General features: G+C 47.5%; 1 long non-coding RNA gene across 1 annotated transcript; it reads left to right on the plus strand.

Moving 5' to 3' along the window:
• The first annotated feature begins 743 nt into the window (after window positions 1-743).
• On the plus strand, window positions 744-4,026 carry LOC144142126 (uncharacterized). The gene is made up of 3 exons (XR_013316847.1): window positions 744-907; window positions 1,817-1,962; window positions 3,927-4,026. It is a non-coding gene; the product is annotated as an uncharacterized LOC144142126 (long non-coding RNA).
• The last annotated feature ends 6,874 nt before the right edge of the window (window positions 4,027-10,900 follow it).

Genomic DNA, 10,900 nt, shown 5'->3' on the forward strand with positions numbered 1-10,900 from the left:
CCCCACTGCGCCGGGGCAAGTTGACTAGCCTGTCGTCTGCCGGCAGGCAGTTGTAGTACTCAAGTGCTTGCCAACGATGCTTGATAAAAGAAAAGCCGCAAAAACACAGGTAAATATGACATAATTAATGTCTTTTAATTTAAAAAGCAAGCTTTATTTTGCCATAATTTTGAATAGTAACAGTTTAGAGAACTTCAGCTTTTGTTCCCTAGGGGCGCGCCAGTACGCTTGCCACTCAGCTTCAACTATGGTCCCAAGAAATATTTAGAGGGACCATACTTCAACGGAGCAGTGGTAGAGTCATGGAGGCAAAAAAAAAAGCTTAGGAGAGGCCCTGACGTCACACCCCGCGCAGCCGGAAACGCCATTTTTGTAAGCCGAATGGCGGACTCTTTTTTCCTCTCTCTCGGTGCACCTTCTCCGCCTCCTCCGTCCTGTATCGCCTCTCTTGTCGTCTGCATCTGCCAGCGCCGAGCCGGCGGAAATCAGATGACAGGCAGGTAGAAGGCCATTTTGCAGCGCGTGACCGTGAACCTAGACGCGCGGTTACACGGCCGACACGGCCTTCAGTGTGGCCGCAGCAGCTTTGCGAAGCGGCTCGCTCTAACAATGCCGCAATGCTCGATGCCAGGCTGAAAGTCGCGATCGGTACCCAAGGAATCGGGCGTCACTTTCAACCGGTGAGTGCATCATTCCGCTGACTAGTATTGCTGTACATTGACGCCGCTTATAGGTTCCCAAGCGACGGAGAACGCGCCGCAAACAGTGGGCGAACGCCGTGCGGCTACCGAACTGGAAAGTGCCCAAGTTTGCGTTTGTCTGTTCGAAGCACTTCCGCTTGCGCGACTTTGATTTTTCGTCACCGAGATTGATTCGGCTGCGCACAGATGCGGTCCCTGTGGTCCTGGTAAGGCACCGAAGTTTACCGTTTGCTGCGGCCATGCACTCAAACTACGTACGAGACAAACTACGCTCGATCGAGTGACATATTAGCAAAAGTATATACGCAAGCTCTTGGCACATTGCGGATCAAGTGCATCATAATAGATGTGTTCATTTTTGCCCACGCACGACAAAGTGCGTCTCGTAAATAAATTGTATGCATGCGCGCAGTCTTGAAATGCGAACACGAAAATATGAACCAAAACACGTTGGAAAAGTATATGGAGGTGCAATGTTAATGGCGCGGTATCGGTATATTAAAAAAAAAACGCATTTTCCAGCCTTAATTGTTAATCCAGTAGAGCCACGCGAAAATTTAACTTGCACGGAATAAATGACGCTATATGTGTGTTCTGGTCCGTGTTCGCGTTTCATATTTGTGTATATATTCAAGCACTGTGGTTCATAATTGCATGTAATTCCTAAAATTGATCAATTACTCAGTGTAATGACGCGGGGAAGTAGTCGTTCATACGTGTGTAAATAATTTTAATCACGCAGATACAGACAGGATCGAGCATGCGTATCTTCCATATCATCGCACGCAGCTTGATTACTTCGACAGTTACACACACAGACGGCCGTGCGTGCACACTTACCTAATTCCAACGTAATAAAAACAAATATCACTTATGTAGTATATACCGTATCCTACTTGCTTAACGTAATTATAAATTTACCACCTATAATACTACCGTATAATATCTATAGCTTAATTACATGTCAGACTTGGGTACGCACTGCATGCGTATACAGCAGGGTCAAGCTAAAGTTGCATGCTTTTCACTCAGATTTTATAATTATGTACATTGCACGATATACGATTCTGCATCTAACCTATTCTTAGGATGCTGGGTCACCGCTTGCTGAATAGAGCGTGTCGACACTACCCGTGCTTCCTGTCCCATGGTCTCCTGGACTGAGGAGCCACTCCCACATCACCAGGCTCACAATAAAGTTTTTTTTCCTCCTCCTCCTCCTGCACCGTCGCATGCAACAAGCCCTGGCCTAATACCTCTGGTAAGTTTGATGGCACTGTGCCTGCTATGAAAGCAGCCGCGCTGTTAGGGGAGCAAAGTTCATGATTTGCCTCTTTATTGTTATAAAAAAATGGGAGCAGCCGCATGATGATTGGTATTCTTGGTATCATGACTTTTCCGTTCACTTGTTGACGGCTGTAAATGAGGCACTAACACATTGAGCTTGTGACAATAATTTGTGTGAGACTGAACAGGTACGGTTCAGATGCATGTCCACCGTTCTCTCCGCAGATGCTTCATACAATAATACTGCGAAAAAACAATGTTGCATTGTTTTGTTCCAAGCTAAGCTCATGCATTTGTAGGCTCGACTTCGTGCCATGCACTACGTTACTTCGTCTGATTTTTTGACTGCCTCTTTAAAAACAAGCGTTATTTTAACTTTACGATAACAGCACAGCGCTGTCAATGATGAAGCCTGGATTTTAATTTACTTGCGGTGTATGGAGGTGAGCTCAGCTACACTTGGAACATGACACATTTGGTTAAACATAATCTCCAGCATCCTAGTCAACCCGGATTTCATCAAGGTTTTTTTGCTCAACGCAGCTTCTCTAGTTCACACATGATTTAGCTCTACCAATCAATAAGCTTAAAGTAGTTGACTGTTTTTTCCCGGATTTCAAGAAGGCATTCGACGTTGTTTCTTGTGACATTGATGGTAAAGTGCGAGGCTATAAACTGAATGAATCGCTTACTGCACAGATAACCCAGTACCTCTCTCTAAGACAGCAGTCGGTCGTTCTCATCGGTTGTTCTTCCCGGTATGTTCCCTTGGACTCAGGAATTCCCCAGGGTTCACTTGTCAGCCCTCTTTTGTTTCTGTTATATAGGAATGATATTACTATTGACCTCAAATCTTTGTTCAAAATGTTCGCGAATGACTGTAGTTTACAGGACTATGTAGAATGAACATGATTCTGAATACCTGAAGCATGATTTGAGGGTACTAGCATCCCAGTGACAATTCAGAAATGTCGTTGAATGTTAAAAAGTTTGTTCACGTCCCCTTTACAATAAAACGTTCATACCAGTTGAATACGTATAGTGTAAATGACGCTGCTTTAACAACGACCATGGAATATAAATAACTAGGAATTTATTTATTCTGTGGTTTGAGGTGAACTAGGCACCTTTCCAGCATAAATGTTAAGACTGCACGTATTTTCGGTTTTCTGAGACGAAATTTCAGCGAACCTCTATCCAACTTAAAAGAACAACCGTATTTTGCTCCTGTGCGTTCAAAGTTGAAGTACGCATGTGTTTGTTGGGATCCGTACACTAAAGAGCTGGTAGATACGCTCGAGAACGTACAGAATGGGCAGTGCAGTTCTTTTTAGGTAATTGGGTTCGTCAACTTAGTGTGCGAGAAAGCAAAAGTAAACTTTAAAGGTGAGACGGGAAAAATCGCAGACGAAACCTCAGATACAACTTCTTTCATAATATCTATCATTCGAAAACTGGAATTGATGAGGAGAAGTATATAAAACCGCCAATCTACATATCCCAAACTGGGACCATATTCTTGAAGTAAATTACAGTAATCCCTCGTTATAACGAAGTCAGCGGGACGGTGAAAAATTTTGTCATATGCGGTATTTCGATATAAGCTACCAGAAAACTAAAGTAGTTGAGATTTATTAGCGCCACAACCTCAAGGAATCAAAGCGCAATGTGTTCAGTGAAGCACAACTTTATTCGGGTGCAAAAAAAGCAGTGAGCTTTGGCTGTGTATTGTTCTTGCCGGGATCGAGCAACCCCGCTCCTATTTGACCAAGCAGAGACTAGCGTCGGAACGCCGCGCAGACTGCACAGCGAATGAGGAGGAGAAGTGTTCGGGAAGGTTGTCCTGAAAGAAATTGTTTAAAAGCGGCACTTTCATCTTTGTGAAATTCAACCCACTAAAGTAAGCTCCCTCGGCCCCCACCCTCTTTTTTATTACAGCTGTACCGCCGCACAGAAGATATCAGGACCTGGACAATACAACTACTCCAGCTATAGCAATGAAATTAATATTTTCTGTATCCGATGGTAAAAGAGGCAGAACAATTACAAGAATGACAAGTTGTGGCCCGTGTTTATTAAATAAATTTTGCTCTCAACTGAGGCTGATAAATAAGCAGGGCTGCGCTGAAGGCCGGACGGCTGGTTGTGTCGCGCGGGCTCGCTTTGGTGTGGGTGCAGTGGACCCAAAATGGTGGGTTTGTGCTGCTGCACAGTGCGGCTGAGTAATCTGCTTGCGCTGCATGCAGTAGTCGTCCAGCGGCCTCAGTGCAGTTAACGTACTGTGGCTGAACTCCAATGCCTGTAGCATGGCCGAACTTCCGGCAGCTTGAAACCGGCTGGAGTCCGACAACCGCATCTCGGCTAATCTCCGGTTGCCGTACTTCGGCCGCACACGGGTGGCTTTCGAATGGCCGGAGCCCTGCGGCGGGAATCTGGCCGTATAAACATTAGCCGGTCGACTGGCTGACGGAGAGTGGCTGTTCGATAGCCGTGGGTGTACGGCCGTATACGTCCAAAAGGCCCACACCTGGACACGGGCCGAACACGTTGGCCGGAAAAAGGCCGGATAGAAAATCACTGGCCAAAATACATCGGCTTGAGTTAAACCGAACGGTCCTGTGCTGCCTGGGTTGTAACTTCTGGTAGTGGGGTCCTGACATTCTTTCGGCGATTCGGCCGTGATGGCCGCTTCCATGGTGCGTATCCATGCAGGACTGGTGAAGAAGGGGCCAGACGGAGTGCCTCGAGATGGACAGTCTTTGTCAACATTTTCTAGGCCAAGCCGGAAACGCGCAGGCCGCCAAAAATTCACTGTACAGGCTTACGTCCCGTGGGAGGCTGAAACGTTTTATGTTGGAAATCTAGAGAAAGCAGTTTTTTTCTTAATGTCATAAGATATTTTTGTCACATTTAAAGGTAAAGCTTATTTGAATTCTTTGTGGTCGAGAAGGCTTAGGATTGGCCCAGAAAAGTTTGACAAAGGGTGTACCAGATATGTCGTCCTTGATGCGAGAGTCAGTGTCACATGAACCAGCATTTGAGGCGGCGGCAGTGGGTTGGCAAATGGGGTTTTGTAGGGGCGAGTAGTGGACGCCGCACTGTCCGTCTCTTGCTGGCCGGTTCCTTTCTGGTGAGAAGTTGCGCCTTGAGGACGAGCTAGGGTTGAACCGTGAGTGTGCATCCCGCAGAGTTATCTGCGGGGATGCCTTTGTTTCAACATTTCTGTGGTCGTAGTGCCTCTCGAGACGAAGGAATGCGTCGCTAAAGGCGAAGTCCCAGTAAAGTCTACGCTGCTGTGGCTAGCGATTGTGTCGGCGATCAAGGTGATAGTTTGGAGATCTTACCGGCAAAGCGTGGCTTACCAGTTCCTTTGCGTATCGTGGTAGGATCTGGTAGTGGGGTATTACCAGGGGGGCTCTCGCAGACACCCTTGTTGTACGGGTCGCCGATGAAGTGGCTGTCGCGCTGAAGATTGGGTCTGGTGTGCTGAGCTCAAGCGGAAGTGTTTCCCGAAGGATATAGTGCTTGATATGCTGTATGCAGACGGGGTCGAGTCATAAGGTGGGCTGGCGCTTAAAAAAACACTCTCCGAGATTGGCGCCGGTATGGGTGGGTTGGCGCGTGACAGCACGCCGGCTGTCGGATCACAAGCGCAGAACACGAACTTGAAGGCAGTAGCCGTGGACTCGGTGATAGATGCGGCCTCCTACCTTTAATGGAGATGTCCAAGCCCGGCCGGAACTTTGAGCAGCGACGACATGGAAACGTCCAGGGGTACGGGCATGTTCCATCTGCTCGAGACCATGCGCCGCTGATAATGATGGTTATGTATGACGAGGATAGCCACCACTACAAAGTAATCCTTGTTAAGTGTTCAAGTGATGCCTAATCACTTCAAACTACTTCAGCGTCTCCCTCAACAGCCCCTTATTTGCTCGTGCAACACCGATCCGGAGTAATACCAATCCGGAGTCATCCAGAGTTCAGAGGCAGTCCAAAGACTGTCCTCGTATCAATAGGGAAAATAAGACTACGGATATGCTTTTGGACGCTTTTTAGAGTGTGGAAATTAACAAATTTAGGACTAAGTATGCGCACTGCTGTGATAGCCAAGACCGGTACAACGCTACTGCCACCATAAAGGCAGGTCTACACATTCGCGCTGTAAGCCTTGTGGGCGCTCCTTGCTGAATTAAGCCATCCGGCCTTTGGACCCTGAGCGCTGTTGTCTACAGTGCCGCTGTCATGCTTGAACATCCTGAAGTGGTGAGTTATTCTGCCGGCACGACGTGGAGGCGCCAGATGATCTCTGCCGCCAGGCCAATCAAGGACACAGCACAGCCAGCGCCGTAAATTAGTACGTAATCGCGAGAGGGCATGTCGAAGGAGATGACTCTGCTCGTTTCTTGGGGCGGGGGCAGCCGAGAGCGCTTCCAGTCGGTCAGACCGGACTCCTGCAGGGCCAGCAGGAGACGCCGGTGCTGGTGCCTGCAGCATGGGATACGGCAAAGTCGTTCATGGAACGATTAAAGAATGAAAACTAATCTCTTTTCCGGTTATTAGGAACGTACAATATTTCAAGCTGAAAGGCTTCGCAATGCTTCATGAAGAATAAATCAAAGCACCTTTCTGTTGAGTAAAATTGTTAAAATGCAAAGTTTTCTCCATGCAAACTCAGTCAAGTCAAAGTTAACATTCCACGCCCCCAAAGTCTAACATCCAAACTGTCAAAGTCAAGAACAAATTCTGAGAGACCCGAATCTGGTGATGGTGCGATCGGATACATGGCAGCTTTTCATTCCGACTCCGAGAAGCATTTTTTATGGAGGCCGGGAATGTTTAAATCACCTATAATCGTCATCATTTAACAACGCATCGTGTAAAGGTGGCTTTTCCGCAGTGCGTATTGGCGTAACTACATAACCATCAGTGAGATAAAGAAAGCTTCACTTCAAAAAAATGAAGGAAGCGGCCACTAACGCGTAAGCCTTGGAGGTAGCGAAGCTGGACGCAACAGTATCGTACTTCCTCTTTCTTGCCTCACGGCGTTGTTTAAGCGTCGTCGCTGTACGAGCGACCAAGGCTCGATGTTCGTCCTACTCCATCACAAACTGCTCTGCGCGCACGTCGCCTTCCTTCGGCGCACGCATAGAGTTTCTTAGTAAGTATATCAGAGAGGAAGCTGCGCTGGTAATCCATGTCATCGTGGGGATTTGGCTTGGAGCGGTTTTGGGGATTTGCTTTCTTCACTATGCATTGACACGTCTACGAGCTACGAGGAAGCCGAAATCCTTCCTGTTCTGCGGCAGCCATGCTCGGTGACACAGCAGGCAGTGCGTGATCGCACTTTACGTTGGTCATGTAGCAGTCGAAGGACGTATGACTGACAGGTAATATGCCACCGCGAAATTTTTAGCCGACAAAAAAAAATAAACAAAAGGTACTTCGACAAGGACGAGATACGACAGAAACGGGCGCCTCGATCCGTCCTATCTTGTCATGGTCCACGACTGTTTAACGCCACGTTTTCTTTTTTCTTGTTAAACTGCAGCTGACGGTCGGTGCGCCGGTTCACCACGAAGGCGACGTTTTTATAGGCACGCTGCAAAAACTTTCCAAACTCTTCAAACAACTTATTGTTTGAAATAATTGTAAAGTTAGTAAAATAAGAGTCTATAATAAGTTTCCTTCCCAAATATTAACATTGGTCGTAACTACTACCTTGGTCTGCAAAACAGCAAGAACAAACTTTCCGGGAAAAATGCGCTTTACCTCGTTTTTTCTTAGTTTTAAAAAAGCCTGTTTTATTTTCAAGTTAATTGCACACTATTTTTCGCGTTTTCGTGGAACTTTGTTAAATTTGCGGTCACTAAAACGTTTTATTCCGAGTCAACGAAGAAATGTAGGCGAGCGCATGATCTATTGGCGGCCCATGACGACACAGACGGCCTTGGGGTGAACCGCAGAGACGCTAGCGCCAGATTCTTCTCTAGCGTATATTGTAAGAAACTCTATGGTCGCGCGCTTTTTCGCTGTTGCGGCGGTGGCGGCGTCCTCGCCTTCCTGCGCCAGGTGGCGGCACGGGTCCTGCGCGCTTCTCCATTCCCTCCTCGCCTCTCTTCCCGCCATTGGGTGCTGCTCCAATCAGGGCGCTTGAGGAAGGGGGTGTGGTTTGACCTCTAGCTTTCAAGGTCAAGACTGGTCACCCCGCGAAGACTGCCCGAGGTAGGGTACTGCAGCTTTCGCTACGAAAGCGGTGGCTAGCGTTGGTAACAGCAAAGTGGCTCCTTCTCAGGCGTTCCAACGCACAAGGAATGCATGACACGAGATGTCGTCTTAGACACCATTGCTCAAATCTGAAAACCTGCTGGGTGTACTAAAAACAATAAAACACACATTGATATTACATATCTCCGCAACACTTTTCCTGCCGTGTGAAACACAGTACCCGTATAGGAAATGACTTGTCCATCCTTCGCGGCTCATCCTCCTTTTTTTGCTTGTGATTCAATTCCTGAAAAAGCGACGCACACACACCAGACAGAATGAAAGCAGAAAATCCTGCTGTTGATAGCCGTTCAATCTGGCCGTCAAAGCTGGATTGCACTTCGTGGTTGCACGATCTGCTCACGCAGCATTTAGGCTACTCAGGGCCACAGCTCCTTTCATCAGTTTTCAGCGTGCGCAGTTAAAGTAGATAATTAGCTTGTCCGCAAGCATACACTGGCTTAGTCGGCAAATCCAGAAAAAAAAGAAGTCGGTTTTTGAAGCGAAGCTTTATATTGCCGCGAATTTTGTATGGGTTTGTTTATTTATTGTTTGTTTTTACTGCTCTGTTTACTGCCCCAGCTTTGTTATCTGTGTCCCAAGCGAAGCGCGTCTTCTATTTTTTATTGTTATGCCGCACGGGCTATCTCATTCAGATAAGCAGACTGTTTCGTCTTAACGTCACTAGCCTAGAATAATCTTCTCTGATCTGCAATGTTCCGGATGTAAATCGATGGCTCCAGGAACACTTGCGCCGAAAGATAAAAGCCTGCAGAGCAGACGCCGCGGCATTCGAATCATCGACGCTCGCCTTCGCACGTCACTTTGTTGACTGCTGCTTTGCCGCCTGTTTTCTTTAAGTTGGTAGGGGAGCACAAGTTCGCTCCAATAAACTTGTTTTCCTTGAAGACAACTGCGTCGTCGTTGGCCACGTGACAATATGGCAGAGAAAAAATCCGGTCGTCCCGTATAAGCAGAAAATTGATTGATTGTAGGGTTTTCCACGCCGACGCAACGCAGGCGATGAGGCGCGCCGTAGTGGAGGGCTCCGGATTAATTTCGACCATCTGGGGATCTTTAACGTGCGCTGAAATCTCGAACACACGGGCGTTTTTGCTTTTCGCCTCCATCAGAAAAGCGGCCGCCGCGGCTGGGAATCGAACCCGCGACCTCGTGCTCAGCAGCGTAACGCCTTAGCCACTGAGCCACCGCGGCGGGTAGTTAGTGTCAGTCGTCTTACCTATTGGGGTACGACCGTAAGTTAGTACCCGAGAATCAAACGGCTTACTCCCTCGCCTGTAACGGTGCGGAGTACCATAGGACCTCCCAATGTCCGTCCGCGTTCGTCCATGCGCACACCACCATCGAGCGAAAATCAAGCGAAATTCGATTTTAGCCGTGAGTTGTAGTTTAATTTAGGGGAATAATGAAGGTGTAACTCAGGGCTCATATCGAATGACAGTCGGGGCGCAAATCGGATGTCACTCAGGGCGCAACTTGGATGTCGTTTAGAGTCCCCGTACTCCGCACCCTCGCCATCACCCACGGAGTGGAGATGCTGCACTTTTTTAACGGCGGTCACCATACACAAACGATTTGCTCAAACGTTTCTCTGTTAAAAAATAATGCAGTTCCGCACCTGTGAAATCGGCTAAAACATCGGAATTGACTTCGGTACACTGGCGGCACCGCCAGCAGTGGCATCAGTATTGCTATTTCTCTTGAGGTCGGAGATGCTGCTTGAAATGGCGAAAGGGTTGGTCAGGGCCATCAGTAGGGAAAGGCAGTCTGCATAAATGTGCAGCTGAGAAGAAGATGTGTTGCAGTAAAAATTCTGGTTTAATTAATGCGGGGCTATTGTTTCGGCGGTTGAAAAACCCGTCTGGGAAACCAAGAAGACTATTCACAGCTTTTCTTGTTTCGAGGTCTAAAAAAGTACGACAAAAGCACAAGTACTAGACGTTGAAGTGTGGGAGGCGTGCTACCCACATGCTATCCCGGACGTGACATCATGTGAGATAGTTGCTGGATGTTCAAACGTAGGAATTATGTGTCTGTTCATCGCGCCAAATGAACGGGTGGTAAGCCTATGGGACGACCAATTTCAGACGAGTTAAAAGTGAGTGAGTGAAATGTAATCGTTTGCTGCAGGTGAAACAGGAGCAATAACTGAGTGTTGATGTCAAGGTGAGTGCAGAGCGGCATGAAATTCGCAATCATCTGAAGGGAAGCGATGCGGGTGGCGGTGTATGCTGCTGTGACCACAAATAATGGTTATCTTATTAGAAAAGCCCCCGTGCTTCAGGCTGTCGCGTTGGTGTGCCCACCACCACGCAGGACTACATGAAAATAGAGGAAATGTGACTGCAGGACATACAACTTAAGTTGTCACAAGTGATCTCTTCTAACGCACTAGTGCATTCGGGCTACTTTATTAAGACCGCTGTCATTTTTTCTTGCGTTCTTTCAAATAAATGGTATACGAAAGACAAATGTCAGGGGATGATCAAAATCACACCTAATATTTTTAGTTGGGTGACGTGTTTAATGGTGATGCATTCTACTCTCACGTAGGCTTGCGTATCGCTCCACGTTCCCAGTGAGACACGAGCAGACAGGCACATTTCGAGGGATCCAGCACAAAC

The sequence above is a fragment of the Haemaphysalis longicornis genome, unplaced genomic scaffold (genome assembly GCF_048455015.1).
Source record: "Haemaphysalis longicornis isolate Haplotype H1 unplaced genomic scaffold, Haemaphysalis longicornis Haplotype H1 scaffold_6, whole genome shotgun sequence".
NCBI lineage: Eukaryota > Metazoa > Arthropoda > Arachnida > Ixodida > Ixodidae > Haemaphysalis > Haemaphysalis longicornis.